At 43.5% G+C, this 22,297-nt stretch overlaps 1 protein-coding gene across 5 annotated transcripts in view; it reads right to left on the bottom strand.

The window, feature by feature from the left end:
• The window catches only part of GPR116 (G protein-coupled receptor 116), a 113,511-nt gene that overhangs the window by 61,274 nt on the left and 29,940 nt on the right, over positions 1-22,297 (bottom strand). For 4 of the 5 annotated variants that reach the window (XM_010863054.1, XM_010863057.1, XM_010863058.1 and 1 more), the window contains exon 1: positions 14,392-14,806. The exons of the other annotated variant lie outside the window; for it this stretch is intronic. The gene's annotated coding sequence lies outside the window, so the exon portion shown is untranslated. Of the gene's footprint in view, positions 1-14,391; positions 14,807-22,297 lie in introns of those variants that run through there. 5 annotated transcript variants of the gene reach the window in all.

Raw genomic sequence — 22,297 nt, 5'->3', positions numbered from 1 at the left:
AGCAATTCTTCGGCACTCAGCTTTCTTCACAGTCCAACTCTCACATCCATACATGACCGCTGGAAAAACCATAGCCTTGACTAGATGGACCTTTGTTGGCAAAGTAATGTCTCTGCTTTTGAATATGCTATCTAGGTTGGTCATAACTTTCCTTCCAAGGAGTAAGCGTCCTTTAATTTCATGGCTGCAATCACCATCTGCAGTGATTTTGGAGCCCCTCAAAATAAGTCATCAGTTACATAATAAGGGTAAAGGGAAGGTCTTCCACTTAAAGAAAGAAGGCCATTGTTTTGAGAGAGAGGTAATATTAAAAATATTTGACAGCAAATATGGCATGAGCCTGACCCATATGAACAAGGATACCAGCTGAAGCTCAGTCCCACTTTCAGGGTTCCTGCTATGTTTGGGAGGAGTTCTGAAAGTGAACTTTTCTCACCTACATCAATAATGTCTCAGTAACCCTCCAGCTGTTTTTATCAGTGAGGAAGCTAGTGGAGGCTGTTTAACTTGGCTAATGGGAAAAAATTCCCAATCCATCCAACGAAAAGCCCAGAGTAGAATTCCACCGTCAAGGTGATATATCTTGAGTAGGGCTCCCCCTTTTTTTGTAAATCCCCAAGACGTTCCTATTTATTCCAAATTCCTAGAATAAATGTGCTCAGTCACGTCAGGCTCTTTGCGACACCATGGACTGAAGCCCACCAGGCTCCTCTGTCCACAGGATTTTCCAGGCAAGAGTACTGGAGTGGGTTGGCATTTCCTTCTCCAGCATAAATGGCAGACAACAACTAAAAGACTCAGCGATGAGCAGAGACAGAAAAAGAGAATTATCTTATGTCATTCCCAATTTCTTTATCCTTTGAAATTATAAATTCTGGGCACAGTCTACTAAAACTCACCAACCTATATGAGCCTGCTGTGTCTTAGAAAAAGCTGAGAGATATGACCTCATGCTCAGCAGTAACCTTGTGATGGATGAGCAACTTCCTGGTTCCTCAGACTCTATTTTCCTGTCTGTGAAGTTAGAAGATGTGGGAGGGAAACCAAGCACCCTGACATCATATGCCGGGAAGAAGTGGTGTGATTCTCAGCATTACTGCTCTTGGAGGACAAAGGTCTAGATTACTTGAAGCAGTCTTAAACCACATTCTCTCTCAGAGGGATTATGCACCAGGAACATTCATTGTGAAACTGACCTGAAACACATCAGGGAACTGCTCTCCTAAATCTTCTAAACAACCAGGGCTTCAAATAAACTGGTCTCTATCCCTTCATCAGCCCTGAGCAGCCCAATTTTGATTGAAGGGGTGGGAGGAGGTCAAGGAGGTTGTACACCTTGCAAGTTAAGAAGACTGTTCATGAAATGGCCAGATCTATGGGGTCTGATCAAGTTGTGATTCCAAGCTTGGTATATAGAGGGTAATAGTGAGGCTTGTTCTGGAAATGATTTCCTAAGCTCTACACAGCTCTGCCCTCCTGTGCTCTCAGGTGTCCTCAGCCCCTCTTCCCTGGGGACCCCAGCCTTAATACTCTTCTTGGTTCCTCCTGGGGAGAAAGAAGGCAGGAGGTAAAGGAAAGCCCACATTTGATTACCCTCTGCCCAGGTGCCTCCTCCTTCCTCCAGTTCAGGTCTCTGCTCCTGGCTTGGGTCCAAGCACAACTCCTCCCCTTAACATCACCCTGGGTAGCACCACCCTAGAAGGAAGCTCCCTGGAGTACTTGAGCATCATCTGCTTAAATGGTTCTTATCCTTGCCTGCGCATCAGAATAAGCTCCTGGGGAACTTCTTTGTTTCCTCTCTTCATTTGTTTGTTGTTTTAACATCATGTCAGACCAACTGAATTAGCATTTCTGGTGGGGGCAGGAGTGAGGGGGTGTGTCTGTATCCGCCCCAGCTGTTTATGATGCCGAGGGAGGTTTGAGGTATGCAGGTCCAAGCTTTCAGCTTCCCATTGCCCTAGCCACACTCCTGGCACTTTCTATCACAACCCTATAGTCCTCTCTCCACTAAAGAAATTACGTAGAAACAGAATCTTAGGGGGAATGCATTTAGGAGGCAATCAATCAATGGTGGATGAATGAATGGATTCATGGGAGTATAGACTCAGAGGTGATTTACCCAATAGTTGATGCAATTCAGCAGCCAAGGCTGTTATTTGAGGTTGTGTCATATATTTCACGTAGTATCAAATGTGGTGCACAGTTACAACACAACACAGAACGTTCCATAGGCCTAAAATCGTGCTAAGTTATGCTTAACTTGCATGCACGAAATGAACTCAGTTATGGTCCTTGGCTCGAAAAAGCTCTCAATCATATCAGGAAGGCATGAAACAGAGACTGAAAGAAAAATATGAGTTTAAAAGATGCTATTTACTAAATGTCTACTAGGAACCAAACACTGCCCTAAATGTAATTATAAGTATGTTCATTCACTTAATTTGCCTCACAATAAGACTAGGAGGTAGGTGTTTCCTCCTAATTCATGCATGAGAAAATTAAGGCTTTCAGAGAGGTTACTAGACTTATTCAGGTTGCCCAGCTAGTAAGTAACAGTAAGAATTGCCCCCATTTTGGCCTGTCTCCGGGGCTTCACTGGTGGCTCAATCGGTAAAGAAACCACATGCAATGCAGGAGACCTGGATTCAATCCCAGGATCAGGAAGGTCCCTTGGGAAAGGGAACGGCAACCCACTCTAGTATTCTTGCATGGAGAATTCCATGGACAGATGAGCCTGGTGGGGAAAGTGAGCTGCAGTGTGAAGTAATAAGATGACTAGAAAAAGTTGGCCTGGGGGAGTTGGGTGGATTTTGGAGTGACCAGGGTCACTGATCAGACCCTGAAGGATTGGCAATGCTTAAACATGTGATGGGGGAAAGAAAAGAGAATTTCAGGCAAAGGAGAAGACCATAGGTGGAGAGCCTTATCCCTGTTTAAAGGGAACAAAACATCCCAAAGGGTGATGTTTAGCTGTCCCTTGAGCCCTTGGTGGATGTTGCCAAGGGTAGCTTGTCCAACCACTGTGATGAAGGCTCGGCCACCATCCCTGAGAGCACATTGTTCTCCTGAACAGTCACCATCAACAAGGGAAGGCAGAGCTATTTTCTGCTCTGCCTCGGAAAAAAAAATGAATGTAATGGCTTTAGGGCCCCAGTGATTCCCTCTTTCCTGTAATAGACTATAGTGGAAAGAATACCAGCTTTGATGCAAAACAGGCCTGTGTTCTGATTGCAGCTTCACCACTTATTAATTGTGGGTGAGACACTTAACCCCACAGAGGCTCAGTTTCCTGATGTGAGTAATGGGGATCACAGTACTGGCCTTGCAGCATTGTTGTGGAGATTAGAGACTTGTACCCATGAAGCTCGAAAAAGCCTGGTCATGGTTGCATTTGTTAAGGTCTGATTTGTGCCCTCTAAAATTAATATGTTGAATTCCAGCCCCCAGCAGCTCAGAATGTGACCTTATTTGGAGACCAGGTCTTTAACAAGGTCACTGAGTTAAAACGAGGTCATATGGGTGGGGCCCTTATCCAATATGAGCAGTGACCTTATAAGAACAGATACTATATTCGGTCTTAGCCCAAAGGCTGAGAAGTGATGAACAGTGATCTTATAAGAGGAAGAGACCTACACAGAGGGAGAATCACGTGAAGACACAGGAGGAAGACAGCATCTCCAAGCCTCTGAAAAAACCAACTCTGCTGACACCTTGATTTCTGACCTCCAAGCTCCAGAATTGTGAGAAAATAAATTTCTGTTATTTTAGTCACCCAGTCTGCAGGTCTTTATTATGGCACTCTGAGAAAACTAATACAGAATTCAATAAAAATGATACTTCTTTTTATTTTTTATCACCCAAAAAGTGTGAGTCTGACCCTCTCATCTGCTACCCAATATTTATTATTTATACTGTGAATGTTTTTATGAAAATCAAAAAATGGGTTATCTGACTATAGGACAAAACATACACAGTTAAAACTGAAAGACAGATTAGAATTAATCTTTATGCAGAGGTAGAGACTGCCTCTCTTGGTGGGCACAGTGGGGGAAGGAAGGGGTGGGATGAATTGAGACAGTAGCATTGACGTATATACACGACCATGTGTAGAACAGATAGCTAGTGGGACGTGCTGTGTAACACAGGGAGCTCAGCCTGGTGCTCGTGATGACCTAGAGGGGTGGGATGGGGTCTTGGTAGAGGGGGGCTCAAGAAGAAGGGGATCTATGTCTATATATAGCTGATTCATATCGCTGCATGGCACAAACCAACACAACATTGTAAAGTAATTATCCTGCAACTAAAAACAAATTTAAAGAAAATGATCTGCTAAGGAAAAAAGAAAAAGAATTTGCCTTTCGTTCAAACACTACCCCCAGCCCTCCACACACACACATACACACACACACACACACACATCTAATTTTTTTAGATGACATAACTAAGACCTGGCAATGGCTGTGTGTCTCAAAGGCAGCTGGGAGCTGAACTAGTCAGGACTGAAGAGGTTAATTAAGGATTTCAAAAATTCTAGATAATGATATTGACCTATAGTGGACAAGTCATTTGTCATATAATGGTGGAGAATAATTATCAGCAAAGATGATGATGGTGATGGGGATGGCGGTGATGGTGGTGGTTACAGATCACTGATATTAGATCTGTTTCAGGCATAGAGCTATTTCAGTATTCATAGTGCTATTACATCTGTCTCAGGCCTAATGCTATAAGAGGCATAGAAGCTCTCTTCAAGAATTATGTCATTTAACCCTCTCAATTAATCCTATAATATCACTAAATTATCCTTAATTATTCCATATTCAAATACGGAAATGGAAGGTTAGAAGGATGAGTAACTCACCAAGGTCAATCAGCTGATACGTAGTGGTGGCAAAATTATAAACGTAGCCATCTATTCCTTTGGGAAAATGGTACCATTTGGGTTAGGGATCTTTTTGGGGTTATCAACAAGAATAAATGAAAAGCTTTCTCTATGTGAACCCTAGTCCAGCCAACTGAGTTCCAGCCTCACCTTGCTACTGATTCATTCATGATCTGGGGCAAGTCACTTCACCTCTCTGCATCTCAATTTTCTTTTTGGCAAAGCCAAGGAGTTGATGGCCCTTGGCGATTTCAAAATTGAGGTGAAAGACATGGAGTCTGATGGTCCCATTGCTGTTCAAAGAGTCTAAAATTTCTCACAGTTATTTCAAATCCATTGTAACCTCACTGAGGTTTCCAAGGCTAATCATAGCTATCTCTTGCATTTGTCTACTCCACCTCTGATTGACTATGCTAGCTAAGCCTTCACTGCCCCACACAGGCACCACTGTGATGGCTTCCCTTCTTTTCCTCTCTACCCTACCATCTTCATAGATACAAGACTGACCTTCTGCAAGCACTCTTCACACCTGTTACCTCTGTTCAGCTCTCCACTGCTTCCAGAACAAAAGCAATGGTGTTTGCTGATGCTGGAGGCCCTCCATGACCTGGATCTTATTTTTCAGATCTGGCATATTTAATAAGCGTCTATCACATTTTCACAACTAAAGCTGGTAACTTTTTCATCATTTAAAATAGTGCAAGACAGATCTTGAGCTAGGAGTAGTTTTGCTTTTAAAATTAAGACTATGGTCTGGGACTTTCCTGGCAGTCCAGTGGTTAAGACTCTGAGCTCCCGAAGCAGGGGGCAGGGGTTCGATAGCTGGCTGAGGAACTAAGATTTCACATGCCACATAGCATGTCCTAAAGATAAATAAATAAATAAAAATAAAACAACAAAAAGACTATTTAAAAAAGGGAGGGGGACAGAAAATGCAAGCAGATACTTAAATAAACATTAAAAGAAAAACACTGTGGTCAAACCTTCACAGTTGATGTTTTATTCACTGACTCCACCAGCCCCACAGGCAATAGTGAATAGAGAAGCAGGGACTTTGCCTTCAGATATGAATCTGAATTGAAAGTTTCTTTTTTAGCCTTTCTGAAACTTGGCTTACTCGTTTGCAAAATGGATTGTTGAGAATTAAATAATAAGTAAAATAAATAAATAAAATAGTAAACGAGATTTTCCATTGTCCATTCAAAGGTAAAAACATGAAAATTAATCTTTGAGATGTAAGAATAATTATTTGCTCAAACTATTTTTCACTCTTTGGCAAAACCAAAGTAATCCTGTGATTTACTTGGTTTCTTAATCTCCGTTTTTTCCCTGCCCCTTTGCCTCAACATTATTGCTGCATATTCAGTTCTACCCACCCTTCAGTGCTCAGGAAAATGACTACATCCTGGTTGGAGATTCTCTGCTTTGTTCAGCTATAAATGGGAGGTCAGGTATATTGAACACAAGAAATCTCGTTAAAAAGTAGAAGAGAAAGAGTGGCAATTCTTCCCATAGGTAAACTTCCTGGTTTTAGATCATGCACAGAAGGTGATGCTATATACATGGCTTTCTTTTTCATCAAAGAAGAATGGCATTGTATGCTAGGACACTAACAAGGTAAGCCATGCATCTTGGCCTGCGTCTGACTAACTGAACAGGTTATTGTATTCTTTGAAAGAAGCCAAAGATATATCTTCTTATGTTGTGTTCTATATATACACATATATATATATGCCTGAGTCATGTACTTCTGATCAAAACAGAGACTAGATGAGAGACTAAAAATAAATATGCATATATATTATTCTACTATTAGAGAATAATTCAAAGCAGAGTTCTTCTTAATGCAGATGATGGATGGTAGTAGCAAATTTCAGGACTTTCATTGAAAATTTGACTGACATTATTATTCTTTATGGGCTTCCCAGCTGGTGCTAGTGATAAAAAATATGCCTGCCAATGCATGATACACAAGACACTTGGGTTTAATCCCTGGGTTGGAAAGATACCCTGGAGGAGGGCATGGCAATCCATTCCAGTATTCTTGCCTATAGAATCCCAGGGACATAGGAGCCTGGTAGACTATAGTCCATGGGGTTGCAAAGAGTCAGACACGACTGAAGCAACTTAGCACCCACACATGGGCTTCCCAGGTGGTTCAGTTGGTAAAGAATCCACCTGCAGATGTAGGAGATTCAGGAGACACGAGTGTGATCCCTGGGTCAGGAAGATCCCCTGGAGAAGAAAATGGCTACCCACTCCAATGTTCTTGCCTGGAAAATCCCACAGAGGAGCATGGTGAGTTACAGTCCATGGGGTCACAAAGAGTCAGACACGATTAGTGACTGACCAAAGAGCATATTATTCTTTGCTCAAGACTGCAATAAAGACAGGATGGCATCAATAACCTCCCTCCTGGAGTGCAGAAGTACAGATTAAAAACCCTCAAGGGCTCCTCTAACAGCCCGCCTTCACAAATCTGTGTTTTCAACAGCAAAAGGTGATGACTTGCCTTTGCTGACCTTATCTAATGAGATGAATCTCCCTTGCACATGCAGAACTATAAACTAAATATTTATTTAACACAAACACGAAACACAATACCAATAAAAGAACTGCCTTGAAAATTTTTTTTTTCCTGTTTCATTTTCCTTTGCCTTAAAATAAGGTTCAGGAGAAGCATTGTGTCAGGGTAACTCAGTCCTATCAGATTAGAGAGGAACATTTGTTTGTACACAATGGGGTCAAGTTTTCCAAAACACACACACATGTGTGCGGCGTTGATAACCTTTCATCCTTCTTGTTGTAAATCACTGGAGGGTTTTACAACAGGAGATTGCCATCTCCATGAAACCTCTGAGCAGGAGATTGCCATCTCCATGAAACCAGTAAGTTCCTAACTCTGTTCTTGTCTCAACCATCTTGGTACTTTCGTTTACCACGTGGAGGGGTTTTCCTAAACCCTGGCAAGACAATGCCTGAGGTGTTTTTCAGCTGCCACGGAGGGTGGCCCTGGGGTTGGCTGTGAGACTCCAAGGGCTTGGGCATGGGTCCAAGCCTTACAGTTTTGTGGTCTTACTCTTTATGAGGTAAGATCTGAAATAATACTGAGTCTTCCAATAGCAACAATAATGGGCCAATCAGAGCAGTCTCTGATCACTGCAAGAACAGAGGTCCTGGGCCCAAGGGCCCAAGGCAAGCAACGGAGTGATGGAGGCAGAGACTGGAGGCGACACTCCAGACCCTCCAGGGGCCCCAGGGTAGCACTTATTTCTTTACCATGTGGTTTAAATTATTCTAACATTTTAGTAATTGGCAGGACCCTCTTAGATCTTTGTATTCCCTCGCTTCCCACCTCCCAGTTCCTCCATCTCCCTGACATCAGTCATGGGGTCCTTGGCCAATGACTTCACTTCTCTTAAATTTCTACTTTCCTCCCTAGGCATTTTGTTAGAATTTAAGAATAGTGGATGACAGGGAACTATATTCAATAATTTGTAATAACTTATAATGGAAAAGAATATATATATGTATAACTGAATCATTTTGCTGTAAAACAAAAACTAACACAACATTGTAAGTCAACTATACTTCAATAAAAATAATTATTTGCCTATTTTGAAGAAAAGATGTGTGTGCTACTTAAAATGAAAAAAAAATTACAGATTAAAACTTACAGATTAAATATTACATATTAATTAAATATTACAGATTAAAACTCCCTCCCCCCAAATAGAGCACACTGGGAAGTCATGGCCATTCCAAGATTTTCTTAACCTGGATAGTCTGACGTTTGTCCTCATCTCATCATGAAAGGGCTTCCCTGGTAGCTCAGACAGTAAAGTGTCTGCCTATAGCGCAGGAGACCCAGGTTTGATCCCTGGGTCAGGAAGATCCCCTGGAGAAGGAAACGGCAACCCACTCCAGTATTCAGGCCTGGAAAATCCCATGGACCAAGGAGCCTGGTGGGCTACAATCCATGGGGTCGCAGAGTCGGACACGACTGAGCGACTTCACTTCACTTTATCATGAAAAGCATTTTCTAAAGTGTGATATTCTTCACTAATCCTCGTCCTTCCTGGTTTCTTGTTGGTTTCTGACAACACTTAGCTGCTCCTCCTTCATGCCTTCCCCTTTTTCTCCTTCACTTCACTTTGGGGTCTCTCTTCACTTCAGCCTTTTCTCCTTTCCCTCCTCCTATGATTCCGTCCTCCTCATCCTACACCGTCTGAGTGTAGGCTTGCAAACCTCCCCTGGGTCCTTGGCTGATCTCTCTTGACCCTCTTAGGGAGCTCGTTCATGTCTACAGCTTTAACTATCCACTTATATGAGAATCCCCCAAACTTTATTTCCACCTTAGTCACTTTTCTAACATCGTCCCAAATGCACTATTTCCACCTGGGTCTAAATTCAGCTCATCCGGAACTAATGCGTCTCTTCTCTCCTAACCCATCTCTTCCCAGATTGACAAACTGCTGGCTTCTTTCTCCAGGTTCCCAGGCTCACAACCCCGCAGGTATTCTGGGTCACAAGCCTTGCAGGCAGGAATGAGAGGAGCAATTCAGCCATTTGCTCAGTCTTGTGAATACCTCCAGCGCCCGCATTTTCTTTCCCTCGGCTGCCATATTGGTGTGGATGGTATCATCTCCTCAGAACCATTATCACCAGAATGACTGCAGCAATCTTCCTCTTTCCCTCCCTGTCCAATATCCAATACCATCTGCCAATTCATTTGCCTAGAACACTATTTGTCATATATTGCTACTATGCCATAGTCAGATACCCTAAACATTCTCAAATGCTCAGAGGAAATCTGGGCTAATTCACCTGGCAAGTATGGTTACCACAACTGAATGTAAACCCAGATCCAACACAATTTTCTTCTGTAACACTTGGAGACAGAACTGGCTGGCTGACCTACTCACAAGCATTTATTGTACCTTCTTTTGCAAAATGTGTCATAAATATTAACACTAAGTATTGGCTGAAGTGATTGCTACCTCTTAACTTCTTCTCACACTATGCTTGGCAACCTGAAATGCCCCATTTCTCCCTTCTGAGATTTACTCATTATTTCAGGTCTTTTGTACTCCTTTAGTAGCAACAAGAATTGCTATCATTTATCAAGCTTTAGCTATATGCCGGGCTTCCCTCAGTCAGAAAAGAATCTGCCTGCAATGCAGGAGACCTGGGTTCAATTCCTGGATCAGGAAGATCCCTTGGAGAAGGAAATGGCAATCCACTCCAGTATTCTTGCCTGGAGAATCCCATGGACAGAGAGGAGCCTGGCGGGCTACAGTCCATGGGGTCCCAAGAGTCGGACACAACTTAGCGACTAAACCACCACCACCAGCTATATGCCGGTCATTAGACTGAGCGGTGTACCTGATGTGCTAGGCTCATTTTAATCCTTAAACCCTATATTGTTAGAACTATCAGTTATCTCCATTTTACCAACTAAGAAACTGAAACTTGGGTAAATTAAATCATACACCCCAAGTCACACAATAATAACCAATTCTGTTGCTAAATCTGAACTCTTACCCTTTGTGTGGAATAGACTGCATCTCCCTCCCTGGCTACTTCTCTGGCCGTGCTGCTGCTGCTGCCAAGTCACTTTAGTCATGTCCGACTCTGTGCGCCCCCATGGACTGCAGCCTACCAGGCTTCTCCGTTCATGGGATTCTCCAGGCAAGAACACTGGAGTGGGTTGCCATTTCCTTCTCCAATACTTCTCTGGCCGTAGCATGAATATTTTTCTGTAGCTCTATTGCGGTTTTTGTAGCACAGCATAGTTATTAGGCATATGGACTGGTCAGACTGCCTACTTGCCAGCTTTCTGTGTCTCGGGCAACTTAGTTAAAATTGTGTGTCCTTTTGTCTATAAATTAGGTATTATAATAGAAACTGAGACATGGGATTATTGAAATAACTACATGACTTAACCACCTTTGTAAAGTACTGAACACAGTGCCTAGCACAAAATAAGTACTCAGTAAACATTACCTGTTATTATTAAAATCCCCAGGGCCAGTGCTTTGCCTTTTGTTAAGAGTGGAGAGGGCAATGGCACCCCACTCCAGTACTCCTGCCTGGAAAATCCCATGGATGGAGGAGCCTGGTGGGCTGCAGTCCATGGGGTCGCTAAGAGTCGGACACGACTGAGCGACTTCATTTTCACTTTTCACTTTCCACTTTCACGCATTGGAGAAGGAAATGGCAACCCACTCCAGTGTTCTTGCCTGGAGAATCCCAAGGACGGGGGAGCCTGGTGGGCTGCCGTCTGTGGGGTCACACAGAGTCGGACACGTAAGTGACTTAGCAGCAGCAGGAGTATTAACTGATTAAAGGAAAGGATTCTCTGTCTTTGTAACTCCACAGCTCTTTGCACATCTATCAGTATAGATGCTTCTACTAAGCTGTGACTTTAAAGGTTTCACTTTTGTGATTATCTTTTAGGAAACGGGCAAGACTCCAATTATTTTAACCATCATCACCACAATCAGGCATTGTGAGTTGAAATGCTGAGTTGTGTGAATTCATAGCATCCCCATAGTGAACACAGATACTTAACTCAACAAGCCTTCCTAAAGCACCTACTCTGGGTTGAAACTCCTGGCGAAACTGAGCCTGAGAGGGATCCCACTTAGAGACAAAGATTACAGCGATGAGCGATACTAATTTGGACTCTATGAGGAATGCTGGCAGGGAAGTTTTCTAGGGGCATATTTTCTGATTTAAAAAAAAAAAAAAGCTCTGAAAAACAACAACAACAAAAACCCAACTCTGATTTATTTTCTACCCATCTATATAGATCAGTCCAGAAAGTGGCAGATTAGGCAAAAGATAACTAGTATTTCTTTTTCTGGGAATTGAGACACATGTTAAAGTGACATTGAATAAAAGGATGACCCCCTCCCACCATAGTCATTTGGCAGCAGAAGAACACATCCTGTTTACCTAGAACATTTCATCAGATTCTGTAAACTCTGCAAGTAACAGGGAGCCAGTGACTCTGCATGGAAGCCAGTGGGGTTGTTTCAGTTGAAACTCGAAAGGTAGGGCCATGTCTGGGGAGCTGGAGTTGCCTCCTCATTCTCACCTGCAGATGTGTGTGTCGGGGGGGGCGGTGGGGGGTGGCGTTCCACTCATAAACAGCTGCAGCCAGGATCCTAAAACAGGATGCTCACCCCTGCTGGCGCTTCTGGCCCCAACTTCTGGGCGACCTGAAGCAGTATTACTTCTGCTTCACAATTTAGACTTTGTCTCTTACGGTTTGGACTCAGTGGTTCTCAACCTTCACTGCATAAAAGAATCACTTTGGAGATTTACAAACAAAACCAACCAAGCAAAACAGCATGAGATTTCCCTAGAGATTCTCACTCAGTTGTTCCAGGGAAGTGTCTGGGCACCGTTTTCTTTTGCTAAGTTGCTGAGGATGATGCCAATAAACGGCAGGTGTTAGAATGGGCTCAGATCTGGACCAGGCAATAGCTGAATCTACCTACAGACTTGCAGCACAACTGGGAACCCGTGTTGCTCCAAAACTGATAGAATCCAGCCAATCACATTCATTCTCTACTCTATATGATTTTCACCCTCATGATGTTATCAATCTCTTGGTTGGAAAGGCAGAGATCTGCGCTTCTTCTCATTCCAGTGCCCCTGGAATTCTGAGCTCCTCAGTTTCATACTTCATAAAATGGGAACAAGCTACCTGCTTTACCTGTGATGAGTGAGTTGAAAGAGAAGGAGGTCTCTGTCAGGGGCTAGCACTGTGCGGTAGGGTGAAATGATTCATCAAAATACCCAGAGAAAGAATCAACGTGGGCAAATTTAACAAGATGGTCAAGAAAGCACCAGAGAATGTCCAAAATCAGAGCCAACTGGCCCTCTAGTTTGGAGTAGAGAAATCTTGGGAAGGGCAAGAAAATGCCTAATAGCAGTTGAAAAGTACTTTGTGATTATTCTTAGACTTGGCATCTCATGTAACTTCATTGCAGATCCTCTCCCCATGACCCATACTCATTTGTTCATAGTATTTTATTTCTTATTCACTTGTCTCAAGTGAATAATGAATAGAAGGAAAAAACTTAAAGGCCACCTTTTTACAGAAAGCTAAAAGAAATAGAAAGTGAACCCACATTTTAAATACATCTATTATTCATTAAGAAAGGAAATCTCTCCCATTGTCCCCCCATTTCCCTAGAGCCAACTACTTAATCTAGCTGGCTAGCTGTCATTTATATATCTATAAATCCATCCATCTATTCAGTTACTCTTCTTTGATTTTCCAGAACAGAATACCTTTGATGGACTTCAAGAGAGAAGCCCAAACTACTAGTTGAAAATTCTAGAATTTAATACATGGGAGGTTGTTACAAATACTATGCATTGTCCAAGCCAAAACCAACACATAAATAACAATGGTAAAAATGAAAAAAAAAAACTATTTCAAGCTTTTCTAAATATTAAAACAACTGCTCACATTCCCCATGTATTATTTTTTTCTTTACAGTGAGGGGAAGGTATTGTTAAAGACCAATACATGGATCTGACAATGAGAATTTCTTGTACTCCTAAGTGCCCTGGCTTGCCCTAAGAGCTGGGAAGACAGAAAGATCAGTCACTTACCACCATCTAACCACCATCTAACTGGTAAGATAGATGGCAAACAATTGAGTGGATAACATTGGGGAGGGAAGGAAGCTAATACATATGGGGCATGTGGGGTTTGAAAAATTGTGAGACATATTCTGTTATAGTAAGAATATAACCATGCATTACATGCATCATTCAAAAATGAAAGTCCAGAAACATTAGCTCTTTATGAAGGGAAAAACTGAGCCACGGTGAAGTGGTATGACCCCGCTTTCTGCAAAGTGTTAGAAAACACAGTTGAAGCAAACCACACACCACAGGGCAACTCCTCCTTTCTAGAACACTTGAGGCAAGCCTGCCTGCTCTTGATCCCAGTGCTTTATCTGACCTCCTTCCCAGAGCTGACTCGCAAACCCCGTTCCATTCAGTAGCTGGGTAAGGAAGGGGGTAGCTTACATTTTACGTTTCCAGACTGCCTAGGACCCGAGAATACCTGCACACCTCCTGCTACATGCAGGGTAGCCTCCCCGGCTGCCTGGCGTGGAAATCCACAGCAAGCAATTCACGAACCTTCTGGTCTCTATGGTATTTTCTGGCTCAGGGATGGGAAAACTCATTAAAAAGATAGAAAACGGAAAGCTCTTTATATTATAGAGGAAATCCTAAAAGCACCCCAGCTCACTGCTGGACACTCCATCTTCCTAAACACAATCTCATTGACTTGACCAACAGCCGCACGCCCGATGTCCTGGCCAGCCGTGCTTTGTGCTTGCAACATGCAAGTCACAGCTACAGAAAAGAGGATTGTAACTGAAAAGTGCCATAATAGGAGCCTCAGAGTGACCTAGGTGCCCCCTGAGTTCTTACTACCAAAAGAGACAAACGCCAGTAGGAGAAATGCCTGTTACCTGCCCAGCACCGTCGTTCCCAGGCCGGCTCTGGCTCCGATCAGACGTCTAACAAAGTTCCAGCTCTCTGCTATGAGGCCACTTGCCCCGCAGCCTCATGCTCGACGAAGGGCGAGCCAAGCTGGGCTCATGAGGAGGGCTCAGGCAGGACTGGGAGCTCCGAGCCAAGCTCAGCCTCCTCTCGGACCGGTGCCTCCCTGCCGTGGTCCTCCCAGCCTCACACAGCCATCCCCAACGGCTCGCCGCTGTTTGAAAACAAGAAGTGATTTCCTGGTCCTCTTCCCCAGATGGTGTGTGCTATTTCCCTCACGCCCATGGGAAGTCCTTCAGATCCTTCTTATCTGGAAACCTATTCACTGAGTAGCCAGACTTGTTTGGCCAAAGCCCCTAATCCTCGCTTTCCTTTCTTCAGAGAAAAAACTTCAGAAAACGAAACCAAAGAGAGTCCGCAAATGGGGTTGAGCTTATGGCCAGTGTAGGATGCCTGGTTTAAACCTTTGAAAGATGCCCACTAAATGAGACTGTGTTTTCAGAGTGGAAAGAAAATTAAAATTATCAATGAGCGTCATTTCTAGCAGCACCAAGAAATCAGAGATTTTAGAAGTCCTGAACATGGAAAAACCTAGTGAAATCATTTGGTGCTAGCCCTGGGTTTTTGGGAGGGCTGCCCTTCAAATTCACCACATTCAGAGGTATGTAGTTCTTCCAGATTTTCCAGGGAAAGTCTGAAATATTTGTGAATATTTGTGCATCAAATTACAAATTCTGTAACATTTAACCTATTGTCTCAGTTAACACTAATGTTTACAGATAAGGAGATACATGGAAAAAGGCAGGCTGCGGTTGATTTGTTGGGTTTAAAGATGAATGAGATGAAGCAATTATACTGCAGTAAAAAAAAAAAAGATGAATTAGAATTAGAGTTCTTGAGATGAAAGTGACCTATCCGTCCTCATTTTACAAGCAAGGAAACCAAGATCCAGGGAGAAACAGTGACTTTCCCAAGGTCAGAACACAGATGGGAAGTGACAAATGGTCACCTCATTGTTCTTAAACATCTCTCTGTGTGGAATACTCTTCAACTTCCTACTCTGAAGCCCTTCCCACAGAAAGCCTGATGAATGGGCCCTCGCCTAGGGCCCAGGAATCTGCATTGTAAGTGCCCCAGTAAAAAGGGCATCCCCAGACTGCACTGAGAGATACCCTCCTAATGTCAGGACAGTGCAAGGACACCAGAGTCAGACTGCAGGGATTCAAACCATAGGGCCACTGATTCCTATTTATGTGGCCTTGGAGATGTTATGAGACCTCACTGACACTCAGTTTTATTATGTGTGAAAGTGGAATAATAATACTGCTGAGGCTGTGAAGGCTCTGATAAAAGCCTGGCATGGAGGATGAACTCCAGAACTGGAGACCTGGGCTCGAATCCTCCAAGCTCTTGGATCTTCCCTCTCCCACATCGTCTCCCTTCCTCCTGGCCAGCCTTCCCTTCCAGCCAGAGCTCCCATCCTGTAGGCATGTCAGTAACTACTTGTCATATTCAGGCTGGGGACAAGGGTGAAGTGTTTGGTGAAATGAGGATGAACCTTCAAAATATTGGGTTGGCAAACATTTTGTTCGAGTTTTTCTGCAACCTCTTATGGAAGAACCCAAATGAATTTTTGGCCAAGTCAACATTATTATTCCACTTCTTGGTACTGATTCTCAATTGTATTCTCCAGCCCATTCCACACCAGCATGGGAGATGGTGGTGGCTGCCCCCGACAGCTGACCCTCACCTCTTCTCTGCTGCCAGCCTGGGCCTGGTTATGCGCTCAGGGGTGCACTGTGATAGGTTTAAAGTGCAGTGACATCATTCTCCTTGCTAGACCCTGGGATATGCTTAGACATATGGCCAGATGTGGATGTATGTCACCTCTGGATTTACTATCAATGGCAAAATGTGTGTGCATGCTCATGTCCGAGTCTTTTGTGACCCCATGGACTGTAGCCCTCCAGGCTCCTCTACCCACGGAATTTCCCAGGCGAGAATATTAGAGTAGGTTTCCATTTTCTCCTCCAGGGGATCTTCCCAACCCAGGGATCATTGACAGGCGGATTCTTTACCCTTGAGCCACCTGGCACAATAAAGGGCCTTATTATTTAATCCAGTACTAATTGCCCTACCTGTAGTAAAGTGGTGAATCATTATGGAAAATAAATCTTTTCTTTCTATAGAAAACACTCATGACACAGTAAGTCAAATATACTTCAATTAAAAAATAATTCTATAAAAATAAATAAAATACTACCCTTGGCCAGTAAATAAATAGTAAGACACATAGATACAGAATCAAAAAAGCTTAAATCATATTTTAGAATATAGTCAATCCTTGGACAATGTGTATGGGTCTACTTGCATGCTGATTTTTTTTTTTCACTTAAATGCATACAACTGTGTGACATGACCCACAGTTGCTTGGATGACTCCTTGTATCTGAAACCAGGATACAGAGTAACAATTGTAAAGCTAGGTCCAGATTTTCAGCTATGCAGAAGTGATTATCCTTAAACCTGTGTTGTTCAAGGGTCTACTGTATTCTAAATTTCTTGTGCTAAATATTTGCAGTACTGACTTTTCCTATACAAAATGGACAAAGATATTCCAGATTCATTTTTACACTAAACACCTATAATATTAAATATAGGTAGTAGAAAACACCTGGGTCTTGAAAACCCAGAGTAACCTGGGGTGAATCGTGTGGACACCAGATCTGCCCACTCATAGTTCCTCAGAAACTTACTTGGTTATTTCATCTTTCTGGGCCTCGGTTTTCTCATCTGCAAAATCAGAGTAATAATAAGAACTACCTCAGGGTTGTAGGGAAGATTGCATGAGTTCCACACCTGTAAAAATGCTTATGAAAGTGCCTGGCACTTAGTAAGCATGTGTTAAGTGTTGGCTATTGTTATTGTTATTATAGCATCACCAATTCCATGGACATGAATTTGAGCAAATTCTGGAAGATAGTGGAGGACAGAGGAGCCTCCAGTCCATGGGGTCACAAGTAGTCGAACATGACTTAGTGACGGAACAATAAAAATGTTATTTCTGCAGGAAAGAGATTTTTGTTGTAATAACATGGAGGGATTTGGTACTGCCTTTGCCTTTTGCTTTCTGCTGGCTTTGCCTCTGGTTCCACAAAGACTGGCACTTTGAAAATGCCTCCAAAATATATCTTCTTGTCTCTGTCATGAGATTTGGTTCCTTTGGGGGTAGCTTGAAAAGTTGGCTTAAAGCTCAACATTCAGAAAACGAAGATCATGGCATCTGGTCCCATCACTTCATGGGAAATAGATGGGGAAACAGTGGAAACAGTGTCAGACTTTATTTCTGGGGGCTCCAAAATCACTGCAGATGGTGACTGTAGCCATGAAGTTAAAAGACGCTTACTCCTTGGAAAGAAAGTTATGACCAACCTAGATAGCATATTCAAAAGCAGAGACATTACTTTGCCAACAAAGGTCCATCTAGTCAAGGCTATGGTTTTTCCTGTGGTCATGTATGGATGTGAGAGTTGGACTGTGAAGAAGGCTGAGCGCCGAAGAATCGATGCTTTTGATGTGGTGTTGGAGAAGACTCTTGAGAGTCCCTTGGACTGCAAGGAGATCCAACCATTCCATTCTGAAAGAGATCAGCCCTGGGTGTTCTTTGGAAGGAATGATGCTAAAGCTGAAACTCCAGTACTTTGTCCACCTCATGGGAAGAGTTGACTCATTGGAAAAGCTGGGAGGGATTGGGGGCAGGAGGAGAAGAGGACGACAGAGGATGAGATGGCTGGATGGCATCACTGACTCTATGGACGTGAGTCTGAGTGAACTCCAGGAGTTGGTGATGGACAGGGAGGCCTGGCATGCTGCGATTCATGGGATCGCAAAGAGTCGGACACGACTGAGTGACTGAACTGACTGAACTGAACTGAGTGGATTAGTGTAAGTGTAGATGAATGACACCAGCTGTGCTGGAAGGAATGAAGAAAACATAGGAGGAAAACCAGTTGTATAGCATAGGGAGCTCAGCTCAGTGCTCTGTGATCACCTAGATGGATGGAATTGGGGGTGGTGGTGAAAGGGAGGTTCAAGAAAAAGGGGATGTATGTATACATATAGCTGATCCACTTACTTGTTCAGCAGAAACTAACACAACATTGTAAAGCAATTATACTCCAAAAAAAGAGGGGCGGTCACTAAAAGAATGTTGCAGGCTCAGAGCTTTGGAAAGCAATTGCAAGAGAGGATTGAATGTCTGATAGCGGAGTTTACCCAGTCCGGGAGAGGAAAGCTCAAAGACCTTCAGAAAAGAGGGTCATTCATAGAGATGTGGATGAACCTTGAGTCTGTCATACAGAATGAAGTAAATCAGAAAGAGAGAAATACTTTATATTAACACATGTATGTGGAATCTAAAAAAGAATGATAAAGCTTATTTGCAGGGCAGGAATAGAGACACAGAGTAATGGACATGTGGATGCAGGGTGGGAAAGGGAGAGTGTGATAAACTGGGAGATTGGGAATGACGTGTATACACCGCTGCCTACTCACTTCAATTGGGTCGGACTCTGTGCGACTGTATAGGCTTCAGCCCTCCAGGCTGCTCTGTCCATGGGGATTCTCCAGGCAACAATACTGGAATGGGGTGCCATGCCCTCCTCCAGGGATCGAACCCAGGTCTCCTGCATTGCAGGCAGATTCTTTACTGTCTGAGCTACCAGAGAAGCCCAAGGATACTGGAGGGGGTAGCCTGTCCATTCTCTAGGGGATCTTCCCAAGCCAGGAATAGAACCGGGGTCTCCTGCATTGCAGGAGGATTCTTTACCTACTGAGCTATCAGGGAAGCCCCATGTATACAAGTGTAAAACAGATAGCTAGTGGGAAGCTGCTGTACAACACAGGGAGCTCAACTCAGAGCTCCCTAGAGGGGTGATGGGGAGGGGGGAGGTGGGAGGGAGGTCCAAGAGGGAGGGGATATATGTATACGTATAACTGATCCTCTTTGTTGTACAGCAGACACTAACACGGCAAGTAAAGCAACTGTCTTCAATAAAGTAAGAGTGACAATGTGGGGGACCTTGACTTGGATACGTCTTGCCTTAAAAAACACCCTGCTGTCTGAGTCAGATCCTGGGTTCACACTTTGGAAGTGCTGTCTTTTTCCTGTTTGCCTTGGGTTGTGGGGCCGTCGACTCCGACATCAGACTGGGCGTCGTCAAGGTGGCTGTCCACTTGCCTCCCTGAGGAGCAATTCCTCTCTCACCCACCGTCCTGTTTGTTGCTAGGAACACTCCGTGCTTGTGGCACTCTCTTCACAATGAAAACAAAGACCAATAAAAAATGGAACCACCATATGGTCTCGGCTGCAACCCAGAGGCCAGTGCTGATGGGAAGACTTTGCCCTGTCACAGCTACAGCTGCTGTTCGCTGGGAAAGAGCCCTTGTCTGAGTGCTAAGATGTTGGAGTTGGTGGCAAGTTGAAACCAGACTTTTGCCTGATTGCGATGGTGCAGCTTGAGTAATTCAACTAGTCACATTATCGACATTTGTGTTAGTATGAGGCATCACTTATGACTTGAGGGGTTAGCCTCATTGGAGATAGAGTTATTTGCTCAGGCAGAAATGTAAGCACCGAGTAAATGTGTCTTTCCTGGAACATTCCAGGCTGTGTCATGCTTTTGCCCTTCCCCCTTCTTCATCTGGCTAACTTTTAATCTTCAGTTAAGTAGCAGATGTTATTTCTTCCAAAGACTTTCCCACCCTTCCCAGGCTGAGTCAAGTATTTTTTCTCCCTGACCTCAAATGAGGAGGTATGTGTGTTTCTGCAGGTACCACACTACACTCAAATGATCATTTTAATGAATTGACTGTAAGTGCTTTGAGGGCTGGACCTTGTCTTATGTATTGTATGCCCAGATCCTTGTTCAGTGTTGGCACGTCCTAGGTGATCCAGAAAAGCAAACAAAAGGACTACCCCATGATCCAGCAATCCAACTCCTGGATATACATCCAAAGAAAACCATAATTTGAAAAGATACATGCACCCCACTGTTCTTAGCAGCACTATTTACAAGTAGCCAAGACAGGGAAGCAACTTAAATGTCCATCAACAGATGAATGGATAAAGAAGATATAGTACATATATGTAGTAGAATACAACTCAGCCATAAAAAAACAATGAAATAATGCCACCTGCAGCAACTTGGATGGACCTATAGATTATCATAGTAAGTGAAGTAAGCCAGATAATAGCAAATACATGATATCACTCATGCGTGGAATCTAATTTTAAGAATGATATAAATTAACTTATTTACAGAACAGAAACAAACTCTCTTATTTCGAAAACCAAAAATTTCGTTGCCAAAGGGGAAATGTCGGGGGAGGGATAAATTAGGAGTCATTAATATACACACACTGCTATATATAAAATAGATAACCAGCAAGCACTTACTGTATAGCACAGGGACCCCTACTCAATAGTCTATTATAACCTATTTGAGAAAAGAGTCTGAAAAAGAATGACTATGTATATGCATGTGCCTGCTCAATCTCTCAGTTGTGTCTGACTCTTTGTGACCCTTTGGACTGTAGCCCACCAGACTGCTCAGTCCATGGGATTCTCCAGGCAAGAATACTGGAGTGGGTTGCCATGTCCTTCCTCTAGGGGATCTTCCTGATCCAGGGATTGAACCCGCATCTCCTGTGTCTCCTGCATCGCAGGTGAATTCTTTACCTGCTGAGCCATCAGGGAAGCCCCGAATATGTGTATCAGTTCAGTTCAGTTCAATTCAGTGGCTCGGTTGTGTCTGACTCTTTGCGACCCCATGAATCGCAGCACACCAGGCCTCCCTGTCCATCACCAACTCCTGGAGTTCACCCAAACTCATGTCCATCGAGTCAGTGATGCCATCCAGCCATCTCATCCTCTGTCATCCCCTTCTTCTCCTGCCCCCATTCCCTCCCAGCATCAGACTCTTTTCCAATGAGTCAACTCTTCCCATGAGGTGGCCAAAGTATTGGAGTTTTAGCTTCAGCACCAGTCCTTCCAATGAACACCCAGGACTGTGATCTCCTTTGGAATGGACTGGTTGGATCTCCTTGCAGCCCAAGGGACTCTCAAGAGTCTTCTCCAACACCATAGTTCAAAAGCATCAATTCTTCAGTGCTCAGCTTTCTTCACAGTCCAACTCTCACACCTGTACATGACCACTGGAAAAACCATAGCCTTGACTAGATGGACCTTTGTTGGCAAAGTAATGTCTCTGCTTTTGAATATGCTATCTAGGTTGGTCATAACTTTCCTTCCAAGGAGTAAGCGTCTTTTAATTTCATGGCTGCAGTCACCATCTGCAGTGATTTTGGAGCCCCCAGAAATAAAGTCTGACACTGTTTCCACTGTTTCCCCATCTATTTCCCATGAAGTGATGGGACCAGATGCCATGATCTTCGTTTTCTGAATGTTGAGCTTTAAGCCATCTTTTTCACTCTCCTCTTTCACTTTCATCAAAAGGCTCTTTAGTTCCTCTTCACTTTGTGCCATAAGGGTGGTGTCATCTGCATATCTGAGGTTATTGATATTTCTCCCGGCAATCTTGATTCCAGTTTGTGTTTCTTCCAGTCCAGCGTTTCTCATGATGTACTCTGCATATAAGTTAAATAAGCATGGTGACAATATATAGCCTTGATGTACTCCTTTTCCTATTTGGAACCAGTCTGTTGTTCCATGTCCAGTTCTAACTGTTGCTTCCTGACCTGCATATAGGTTTCTCAAGAGGCAGGTCAGGTGGTCTGGTATTCCCATCTCCTTCAGAATTTTCCACAGTTTATTGTGATCCACACAGTCAAAGGCTTTGGCATAGTCAATAAAGCA

The sequence above is a fragment of the Bison bison genome, unplaced genomic scaffold (genome assembly GCF_000754665.1).
Source record: "Bison bison bison isolate TAMUID 2011002044 unplaced genomic scaffold, Bison_UMD1.0 scf7180017864487, whole genome shotgun sequence".
Taxonomy (NCBI): domain Eukaryota; kingdom Metazoa; phylum Chordata; class Mammalia; order Artiodactyla; family Bovidae; genus Bison; species Bison bison.
Note: the sequence above shows the minus strand (reverse complement) of the source record. Positions and strands in the feature narration are given on the sequence as shown.